Below are 11,319 nucleotides of genomic sequence, written 5' to 3' on the forward strand. Positions count from 1 at the left end.
CATGCACCTAAACTAAAAGTAAAGGTCGGGAAACATTTGGAAGAAAAAAAAAGAGAGAGTTGCTATTGCTCTTCTTTCATCATTAGTTGTTTTCTCTCCACTTTGAGCAGAGCTGGCCCCAGGCTTATGTCCTATGGTGATATCAGTGCAAGGTAGCCTCCATCAGCATGCAGGAGTGGGATAATCCAGCCATCAGAGGACCAACTGCACTTGGACTTGGTCTTGGGTCATCAGGCTTGACAGCAAGCACCTTTTCCTGCTGAGTCATCTCACCGGCCCAAGTTTCAGTTCTACAGGATGAACAAGTCTGTAAGATCATGGCATACAGGGGAGATTATACTAACATCAGCTACTTAGACACTTAAAAGTAACTGAGTCAGTAAATTTTTATGTGTTTTTGTCACAGTTGAAGAAAACAGAATGGCTGAGAAGATAGCTCAGTGAGTAAAATGTTGGCCGTGCAAGCATGAAGACACAGGTTCAGTACCCAAGGGGAGACAAAAGAACTGGCATGGTGCTGCACACTTATAACCCCCTGTGCTGGTGAGGAAGAGGCAGGTAGATCCCTGGTGTTAACTCTCCAGGCAGCCTAACCTTAGCAGCAAACCTTACACTATTCAGAGACAGTGTTTCAAGAAGAAGCAAATGGTTTCTCAGGGAGACGAGGGAGACCCGCTGCTATCCACTGTGAATGAGGTCTACGTGCATAGGAAAGCACCCAAGGAAGAAATGGTAAGTGTCACGCCTTGGCGATGACTGGAGCTTTGACAGATAGATGAGAAGGGACGAAATGAACAAAACCCCAGAGGTAGAAAAGGCCGCCACGTCCAGGAAGAGGAAAGGATACTGTCTCTGTGACAAGCAGAACCCGCAAAGGAAAAGAACGCTTAAAGACACAGGTCGGGGGATGGATTCACTGTGGAGTCTCGCCGCAGCTGATCCTTTCTTCAGACTGAAGCAGTGTATGAGATCGCTCCCGGGAGGGAATACTGTTGCTTCAGTGCCAGATAGATAAGAACGCATTATGATATATCATTAGTAACTACTAATAACAGTAATAATCTAATAAATGCAACGAAATCTACGACACTTCACAAATAAACACAAATTAAACAAACTGGGCATAATGCCCAGATAACTTCACACACACGCCAACAAAGTTCTAGAACTAAATATGGAAGCAACTGTCTGACAATAAAGGCGGGGGTGGGGGTGTAAAACAATGGGAGACCCTCTTACCTTGTATTACTGTTTAATTTTGGATTTTTCGAGACAGGGTTTCTCTGTATAGTCCTGGCTGTCCTGGAGCTCACTTTGTAGACCAGACTGGCCTTGAACTCAGAAATCTGCCCGCCTCTGCCTCCCAAGTGCTGGGATTAAAGGCATGCGCCACCACGCCCAGCCTTAATTCTGTTTTTAAAATTGGAATAGGGAGCTGGAGAAATGGCTCAGGGGTTAGTGGCTCACTGGTTGCTTTTCTAGAGGACCCAAGTTCCCAGCATCCACAAGGCAGCTCACAACTGTCTATAACTCCAGTTCCTGGGGTACTGATGCCCTCTTAACATGCAGGCAAAATATTACATGTAAAATAATTTTTAATAATATGTAATTATAGTGAAAGCATTTAACGAAACAAACTATTATCAGTGTTATTACGCAAGGGATTACAAGTGTATAGGGCGGCTAACTTGTCTTCAAATGCCTTTACATGCCCTTAACTCAGTTCTTCACAGGGCACGTCCTCAGCACTTCCTCTCACTACTAGTCACTCCAAATATTGCAAAAGGAAAGGCTCCCCAGGTGTGTCTAACCTGTGGCTCAACAGCCACATGTGTTCCAGGTCCGAGCATGGCAGCATCTAGGCAGACATGGACCTGGAGGAGCTAAGAGTACCACATCTTGTTCTGAAGGTGGCAAGAAGATTGGATTCCAGGTAGTTAGGATGAAAGTCTTAAAGACCACATCCACAGTGACACACTTCCTCCAACGAGGCCACACCTCCTGCTAGTGCCACTCCCTGGACCAAGCATATACAAACCAGCACAGTATCTTAATCATTATCTATATTGTATACCACAGCTTCTCTCTGAATTATGTCTTATTTAATTTTACATAAACTCTATAAACTTAAACTGGATATTTATAAACACTGAAAGAAAACTGGTCTCATCATCTACTTCCAGCAAATTATGCATAATTCTGATGAAGACATTTAGCTTAGGCTTTTGCATGTTATAAGTTTACTTTTGCAATCACAGGCAAAGCAGAGTAGGGGCCAACTGTTGGCCTGGGAACCAGGAAGTGATAGCAAGAGGGAGGAAGAAGCTGGGGTCCCATCATCCTTTGCAAGGGCACAAGCCCTCCTGCTAGGCACTTCTTAAGGGTTCCATATTTTCCTAAAGCACCACACAGAGGTCAAGTCTTTACCAGATGGTCTTTGGGGGCAGGACACTTAAAGATACAAACTAGAACACTCTGTAATGTTCCATGGTGGGCACAAAAACTCTCCCACTAGAAATGCAAGACACCCCCAATCTCTCTCTGTCCTTACTGACTCTGGTAACTTTTGTTGGTTTTTTATTTATTTATTTATTTATTTATGTTTCTTTTTAGACAGAGTCTCATTGCAAAGCCCAGGTTGGCCTTGAATTTATTTCGTCACCAAGGCTTCTCTTAATTGTGACAATCTTCCTGATCCAGCAGCCCAAGCACTGGGATGACAGACACAAACCACTGGATTCAGCTCTGTATGACAGTATACATACAGATGTTAAGGTTTTATTTTTCTTTCTTCTCCTCCTTTGAATGGCTCAGCAAGTGAAGGACTTGCACAGCTTACGCCTTGAGCTCAAACCCCAGATCGCATGTAGTGATGGATGGGAGGAAGGGACCAGGATGAAGTTCTCTGAGCTCCACATAGAAGATAAGACCTACATGCGACGTGATTTCATGGTCATTGTGTATTCTCAGAATCTTTAACCGTGCCCGACAAAGAGTAGGCTTCCAGAAACCATTGTTCAGTCACTCTCAAAATACTACAGCTTAGATATTTCTGCATTAGCATAACTATTCAATTTGAAAAAGCATAGTTACTGTAAGAATACTACATTTCCCACCTCTGAATTGAGTAGAAGCTTTAGTCTACAATAAGGCTGTTTCTTCAATAATTGCATTTAAAAATTTACACGTAGGGGTGGTAAGACGACTTAGGGCGTAAAGATGCTTGACTTCCAACCCAATGACCTGTTCAATTTCCAGAACCCATGTGGTAGATGGAAAGAACTGAGTTCCACAGGTTGTACCCTGTCCTTCATACGTGCACCTAACACATTCATACACATATAACCAAACACAGAAATAAGTAAGTGAATTCATACTTTTAGTTTTATATTTTTATGACAAGGTCTTACTGTGTAGCCTTAGCTGACTTGGACTTCACACAGATCCATCTGCCTCTTTAGTGCTGGGGTCAAAAGTATATACCACTACACGTGGCTAAGAAATGGAATTATTCTGTTGTTTGGTTGGTTGTTTTGTGTTTCTTAACAATTAAGTCAACTTATTAAAATAGCTGACTTAGGCATCTGCAATGGTGACATCAACCTCCACTCCTGTCAATACTGCTGGAAGTAATCTGCTTAACAATCTCAAAGGACTGTGATAGTCAATGAGTTTATGGATTCTCATATGGAAAGGAGGCCACGTAGTCTTGGAACCTTCACCACGAGGTGTTTTTCTTGTAGTGATTCTCAAGGTAGGCATTCGAACTGGTCCTTTCACTTTCAGATTCTTTCCTTCCTTCCTTCCTTCCTTCCTTCCTTCCTTCTTTCTTTCTTTCTTTCTTTCTTTCTTTCTTTCTTTCTTTCTTTCTTTCTTTCGTTCTTCTTTTGCCTTTACATAAATGTGCTGTGTTTTTTCATGATGCAGTCTTCAAATCACCTCATTTAAAAGTAACAGCTAACTTTTAAATCCATTTTAAAATACATGGAAGATTTGAAAACAGGTACAACATGAAAATGAAGACTCCTGCTTTTAAATAACTGCCTAACTATGAAATTACTCTTTTAACATTTTTTAGTTCAATTCTGCGTGAATCAAGATTGCCTCTTTATGTTTCTTTCAACAATCCTCTTGCCCTGATTCTTTTCTGATGGTTTCTCTCCTGTGTATAGTACCTTAGTCTCAACGGGAGGAGCTTTGAAAGGACCCCTCTTTGAGCCCCTATTTGTTGTCTGATTTTTGTTGTCTCCTGGCATTCTTTTTCATAGCAATAGCCATAAAGGACATGTTTCTGCTTCAGGAGACCACATTCAGGGCAAATGTCTATATTGTTTTTAATTTTAATAAGCTGGTGAGGGTTTCTTCTACATCACTTAACTTTGATGGTGTCCCTGTTTTATTGGAGCTGCCATCCAAAAGATACTATCTAAAAAGCTGGAATTCTCTTTATTTTCACTGGTATCATGTGCTAGTTCTGTGAGAATGGATGGACTCTGGACTGCTAACGCTGGTGCCCATGGAGGACTGGCAAAGCCACTCCAGCTCTGTGGCAGTTGCTGTTGTAGCAGCTCGCAGCACCTCTGGAGCAGTCCAGGACACACCAGCCATGGTTGTAGCAGCAGCAGCAGCAGCAGCAGCAGCAGCAGCAGCAGCAGGGAAGGAGCCATGATCCTCCCAAGAGTGGGACGCCGCGGGCTTCGGATTCTTTTCCTTTGCACCTCTTATGAAGTCAGCACACATCCTCTCCAGCGACATCACTTCACATCGCGGCTTGTGAGTGTGATTAATGAGTTGGCACCTCAGGTTCCACTGGTGTCTTCCCAGTATCTTTAAAAGCAATAGTTGTGGTGCAGCTTCCTGGCAAACTTGTTCTTCATCAGGAAGGTGAGTCAGAACAGCAACAGAGTGAACAGAGCTCCGCTGTACCCACTACCACATCTCAGAAAAGGCTGTTGGTTGGTATTTAAGACAGGATCTCTCTGTGTAGCATAGGCTGTCCTGGAACTTGCTTTGTAGACTAGGCTGGCCTTGAACTTACAGAGATCTTCCTTCCTCTGCCTCCCAAGTGCCACCACTGTCCAGCAATAAATGGGATTTTAAAATAAAAAAAAATTACAGCTAGATACATTTTTGTAATGAATATATCATATCTACTGAAGAATAAATGCCTTTCAAAGCAGCTGTCAAGGACGATGTGTTTGTTTCTAAGGTCACCTGTGTCCCTCACTGTCAGATGCTCTAAAGAAACGTTCAAAGCAATACATTAGGTAGTACAGCTTTTTGATCACCATGGCAACATTAACCAGGATGTTTCTATCAAGCCCTTGTGGCAACAGCTCACAGAAACTGAAAATTGCTTTTCCTTCCATTGAGCTAGGTAAACTGAATGAAGACTCAGTCTTTCAATATAACAGGGGTGAGAGGCATGGTTATAGTAAGTTGATTGCATGGTTACAAGTCTTAATATTCAATAATATTCTCCATAGGTATGGCAGCTGTTGTGGGTTGGATCACTAACCCTTTCTGTAATGTTCCCCAACAAAACTTAGTTTCAGATTTTCTAGAAGTGGAGGGGCATGGGACCCAATTCTACCAACAAAATAGGAGAAGGTATTTGCAAGATGACTTCCAGGCAAACTTACTCCCTGGGCAGAGATGTGAACATGGAAGACTTTATTTATCTGCATGTGTATATGTGCATGGTGTGTATGTGGGGTTCATGTCCCACATGTGTAGAGGCCAGAGGACAAGACCATAGAGCTGGTTGGCTTTTCTACTTTTTTAGAGGAGTGGGAGTTAACACAGGGTTTCACTATGTAGCCCTGGCTGTCCTGGAACTCACTCTGTAGAGCAGGCTGGCCTTGAACTCAGAGAGATTCGCCTGCCTCTGCTTCCAAAGTGCTGGGATCAAAGGCATGCACCACCACCGCCTGGTTGTTTTCTCTGTTTTTAATGTAGGCCCCAGAGACTTAACTCAGATTGCCAGCCTTGTGCAAAAGCACCTTTACCCTCTAATCCATCTCTCTGCCCCAGAGAAAGACCTTTGAGCAAGTGTGAACCCGTGGTCTCATGCACAGAAAAGCTTCTGCTGGGGGCCGGGAGCTCAACTCACTTGGCAGTGTTCCTAGCATACAGGAAGCTGTGGCTTTAGTCTCCAGCAACACATAAGCCAGAAACCATAGCTCACACTGATTGGGTCACAATCACAGGATGATTGGAGGCGAGTGTGGTGGGAATGACACCGCAACACTGCAAGCATTAACAGGAAAGATGTCAAAAGCGTGGCTTTGGGTTAGCGAGTCACCCAGGATCATGCCCATCCAAGCCCAGGGTCTTTACACTGATCACTGAGGTAGGGCTCTTCTCCTGGAAAGGGAGCAGGAACAGGAGAAAGGGAGTTTTCCTTACCTATGCCTCTCCATCAAAGGCCAGTTGTTAGCCCTTGCAGATTGCATACATACAAGTAAACTCATAAAACGTTTCACTGTATTACATTTTCTGGTTCTGCAGTCACGCCATTTGAGCCTTTCCAAAGAGCTTCAGGATTTGGTATAATACTCTAAATTACCTCCAGGCTGACAGGGTTGGCTCTGGCAGAGACCACAATATAGTCGTTTATCCTTGCTTCTGCCTCCTAAGTGTATGACAGCGACTCTTATCTCTCTGTTAATTAAAACACAGATCTGCAAATCTATACACACAAGTGCATGGTGCGTGCTTGTACACACACATACATACAGTATTCAGAGTTTCCACTAACTGGCCTTAAAGTTTAGAATTTTCCCGCTTTGTGAAAAAAAGGGGTTCAGAGGTTGTTATGCCTGGGAAAGTTGATTCAGTAGCTCTCCGGGATCCTCAGTGATGTGAGCATCTCTATTCCTTCTACATTGTAACCCTTAGCTGATAGCTATGTCATAAGAGTGCTGTCTCCCTTCCAACCATCTGTCTTCTTGCAATGACTCCCAAAGAAGCAATTATTGGTGGTCCCAAGCTCTTTCTCACTGGTTCCGGGTGCAGCTTGGTGCTACAGCATGCTGCTCTTCCCTCTAATTTTTGAGATGGTATCTCTGTGTAGCTCAGGATGGCTTCAAACGTGCTATGTAGCTGAGAATGTCCTTGAATAATATCCAATTCTCCAGAGTGCTAGGATTACGGGCATGAACTATCTTTATGACAATTGCACACTCCTGGAGTTATAAGTGGTTTTCCGGCTTCAGTCCCACCCTCCCCTCAGCATCCTTCCTCCCTCTTACCTTTTACGTTCCCACCCCAGAGCTTGGCCTTGGCCTATGGGCTCCTGCTTTCTCAGGAGCAGGAAGTGAATAGAGGGAGCCAGTAGATACTGGCAGGGGCAACCTGGGTGGGAGCAGTTCCTAAATCCTGACATACCTGTACCACATTAAAATAAATACATTAAAAATAATGGTGAATCCTCTGTCCTCCACCAAGGACAAGCGCTTCCCTGCACAATAGCTTTTGTAATTCGTCAAAACAATCTCTAGGTGACTTGAGTGATGCGGTCCACAAATAAAGTGCTTGGAAATACCTTTGTTCTCATAAGTACACTATAAAACCAACTCTGCATTTTTCTGTGCAGTCCACAGAGGTGAGTGTATTATCAATTTGAAAGCTTAAACTGCTCACTGAGCACTTGTCATCATCCATCACGTTAGGCACCCGGTGTAGAGGTTTTCTGTTCTTAGCACCCAACAGAGCAATTAAGGAAACACACATCTGATTTCATTAAACAGGAATGACACGATCAGACCCCAGTGTATAGAGGAAGGCTTGTAAACAGATACAATGAGCAGAGTGAAGTCAGCTGGGAAATATTACAGTCTAGCTGGAAACGGCACAATGTAGGCCTGAACCTGGACAGTGACAGTGAGAGGAAGCAAGAGAGAAATCAAAGGTAGTTCAAGGGTTCCTGCTCAGAAAGAGGACTGCGGGGAGGGGACCACCCAAAATAGGGAGCAAAGAGCACAGCTGGAGTGGACTGCAGAGAACGAGAGCTATGGAGCCGAGCCCAGTCTGCAGGGCCTGGTGGGTAAGCATGCAGACAAAACCCGGAGCAAAACGAGGGTGTTCCACTGTGGGGACAACAGCTTGTCGTGATAATAGAAGCTGCCAGGGACGAGTGGCTGCTCTGAGGAAAAGTATAAACACATGAGAGGAAAATCTAAGATAAAAAAACAGAATCATGAAAGACATTAACAGTGGTAAAGGGGGCGAGTGACTATGTGCCAGGAGAAACACTGGTAGGAAAAGCATGTCACCAGTCGTGGTGACAAACACACTCCTTATGCTCTGTCCCCTCTTCTACAACCCTTCCTTGACAAGTCCCCGCCACCTCCGGTCTTAACCATGCTTCAAGCCCTTAGTGGTCTTTAGGCTCCATCCTCTGGGTCACTTCTGAATTCATCAAGCAAACAAAGGTCCCCCTTGTATCAGTAAAACTCCACCACCGGGATGCTCACACTGTATCCTGCGGTTGGAGTTCCCACTGTTGAGAGTGTTTGCATCTGTGTTTCCAGGCTTCAGCATGACAGCTACCATAAGGTGGTGGCGTTCCATGTGCTATTTCAGGGCTCAGGCTTCCATGTCTAACACATGTGGGTGTGGATCCCCTGTTCTGTCATTTACTTGTCTTTGATCTTGAGAAATCTGCTAAATCTGAGTCTCTTCTTTCTTTCTTTTTTTTTTTTTTTTCTTTCTTTCTCCCTTGCTGGCGATCAAACCCAGGGCCATGCACAAACAAGTATTCTAGCGGTGAGTGACATCACCAAGCCTTATTACTTTTTTGAAATAGGATCTTACTATGTAGCCTAGGCTGCCCTCAAACGTAAGATCAATCTACCTCTCTCTTAAGAGCTAGAACGACAGTATAAATAGCCAGTCTGTCCTGACTCACCTAGCTCTGTTTTGTTTTGTGTTGGTAAATACAAAATATTGTATTTGTCCACGGTTGGTTGGTTGGTTTAGGTTTGTTTTGTTCTGTTTCTGAGAGGAGTAGCCCTGGTTGACCTGAATCTTGCTCTGTAGACCAGGCTGGCCTTGAACTCAGAGATCTACCTATCTCTACCTCCAGAGTGTTGAGACTGAAAGTGTGTGCCACCAGGCCCACCCAGCCCTTGCTTTGCTTTTTAGACAGACTCTTGTTCAGACAGGATTCGAACGGCTGGCAATCCTAGTAGACCAGCCTCCCAAGTGCTGGGATTCCAAGCATGCCCCACCACCCTTGGCCTCATTATCTCTGACTTGTGATCTTTATCATGCCTGAGAGTGAGGAGATAGTAGACTTGAAGAGCTAGCCACAGAGGTTCAGATACAAGACAGCTGAGGAAGTTCGAGCATCCGGAGTGGATATAATTGATGCGTGATGAATGGTGTCTACAGCTGTACCATCCTGAGCTCGCATTGATCTAGTCTGAGTCTATGAATGGTGCTCTCCAGCCTCCGTGGGAACAACTTCCGGAAATAAAAGGGTTCACAGAATCAAAACTGCCCTAAAAGCCTAGAAGGATTTAGAATGTTTGCAAAATGTTCAGGTGAAGCATCCACAAATGAGTTGGTTTAATCTTGCTGGCGGTAGAGTTTCGGCCCAATCTCTATAAGCAAAGAAGCACAACAGATGAGGGCAGAAAGGAAAGGGCTGCTGAGCCAAGGCCCAGCATACGAGGGAGAAGAGCACGCAGCACAGCGACCGTCATGGCCGTGATTAGTACGTATGATGTTCGAGATGTACGCGCTTATACTCAGTTTTAGTAAGGATTTCTTCTACTTGTATTTCTCTATGTGTGTGTGTGTATCCGTATGTGTATAGCATGTGCATGGGGTTGTGCCAGATGCCGGAAGAGGGGTATCACATCCCCTGGAGCTAAAATAATGAGCTGTGTGAGACACACATGGGCTTTGGAAACCATACTCGAGTCCTCTGAAAGAACCGCGAGTGTTCATAACTGCTGAGCCAGTTCTTTTTTTTTTTTTTGGTTTTTCGAGACAGGGTTTCTCTGTATAGCCCTGGCTGTCCTGGAACTCACTCTGTAGACCAGGCTGGCCTCGAACTCAGAGCTCTCCAGTTCTTATCACTTAGGTTTGAGAAGTCATCTTGCTGCTGTGTTGCCCGGGCAGACGTGGGGCTTGTGGATTCCAAGCATCCCCTTCCTTTACATGTAGAGTGCAGGAACTACAAGCCAGTCCCTGGGCCTGGATCAAGTTCACATTTAGAAGTAATACTTCAAGTCCACGCATTCACCATCTCCCCTCATGTCATAGTCGCTCCGCGGTGCAGCAAAATGCTCTCACCAGGAAGCCATGTTCAGAAAGGGCTTTATGCAGCACGTTCAATACCCAGATGAATGAGGGAGAAGTTGTCTGAGGAGATGAACAGCAAAAGAGAAGCTCAGTTTCCATAATGCCTCCAAAAAGATACTGGTTTTATGAGCCTGTCTTAGGACAAACATGGGGTGAAAGGTCAATCAAATCCAGCTAATACTGGATCATACACCGCAGAAGAAAAATGACAATTCTTCTTCATAAGAGTTGAATAAAGGTTAATGGGTTTGAAAAATTGGCGTTTCCAGGAGTCTGCCTTTGAATGCCAAGTGCCTGGCAGCAGGCCATCCATTATACAGGGAAGCTGGAGATGAACAGCTTGTGGGTAAGATGCTGTGGAAGAGACCCAGAGATTTACTTCTTCTTTGGTGAAGCATACGGGTTTTATTTTAATCTTTTAATGGCTTTTTGAAAAGGCTAGGTAGGACCCTGTGAGGGTGGGTGTTTCACACATTCCTGGTCTCCACTGCTTTACTGGGTCACTTTTCCATACTTCCCTTAACATTCCTCAGATCCCTCTCTCCCTGACACAGAGAAGACAGAGGTGGGGGGGGTGGGGAGGGAAGAAGGTTCTAGGACTATGGTGTCAGTTCAAGCCTGGGCACATTAGTAAGGACAGTGTCTCAAAATAGAGAGTCAAAGAACAACTAGAGATGTGTTTCAGGGCAAGGACTTGCATTGCACCATGAGGCCAGGTATTCAATTCTCAGGACCTCATTGAAGGAAAAAAAAAAAAAGTTAAAACAAACAAACAAAAACAACAACAACAACAAAACTGTTTGCAAGGACAAATCAAGAAAAATAAAATAATTTTGGAAAATGCCAAAAGAAAACTCATTACTTTCTATGCTAATTAAAAAAAAAAAAAACAAAAAAAAAACTAGGGAGCTGGTGAGATGGCTCAGCGGTTAAGAGCACTGACTGCTCTTCCAAAGGTCCTGAGTTCAAATCCCAGCAACCACATGGTGGCTCACAACCATCTGT

The 11,319-nt window shown here is 44.3% G+C and overlaps 1 protein-coding gene and 2 pseudogenes across 11 annotated transcripts in view; all 3 read right to left on the reverse strand.

Moving 5' to 3' along the window:
- The window catches only part of Ank2 (ankyrin 2), a 569,474-nt gene that overhangs the window by 545,489 nt on the left and 12,666 nt on the right, over positions 1-11,319 (reverse strand). The window lies entirely within an intron of this gene.
- LOC110320133 lies at positions 3,577-8,574 on the reverse strand (annotated as a pseudogene).
- LOC110320135 lies at positions 4,080-4,667 on the reverse strand (annotated as a pseudogene).

This window comes from Mus pahari, chromosome 4, assembly GCF_900095145.1.
Source record: "Mus pahari chromosome 4, PAHARI_EIJ_v1.1, whole genome shotgun sequence".
NCBI classification, from domain to species: domain Eukaryota; kingdom Metazoa; phylum Chordata; class Mammalia; order Rodentia; family Muridae; genus Mus; species Mus pahari.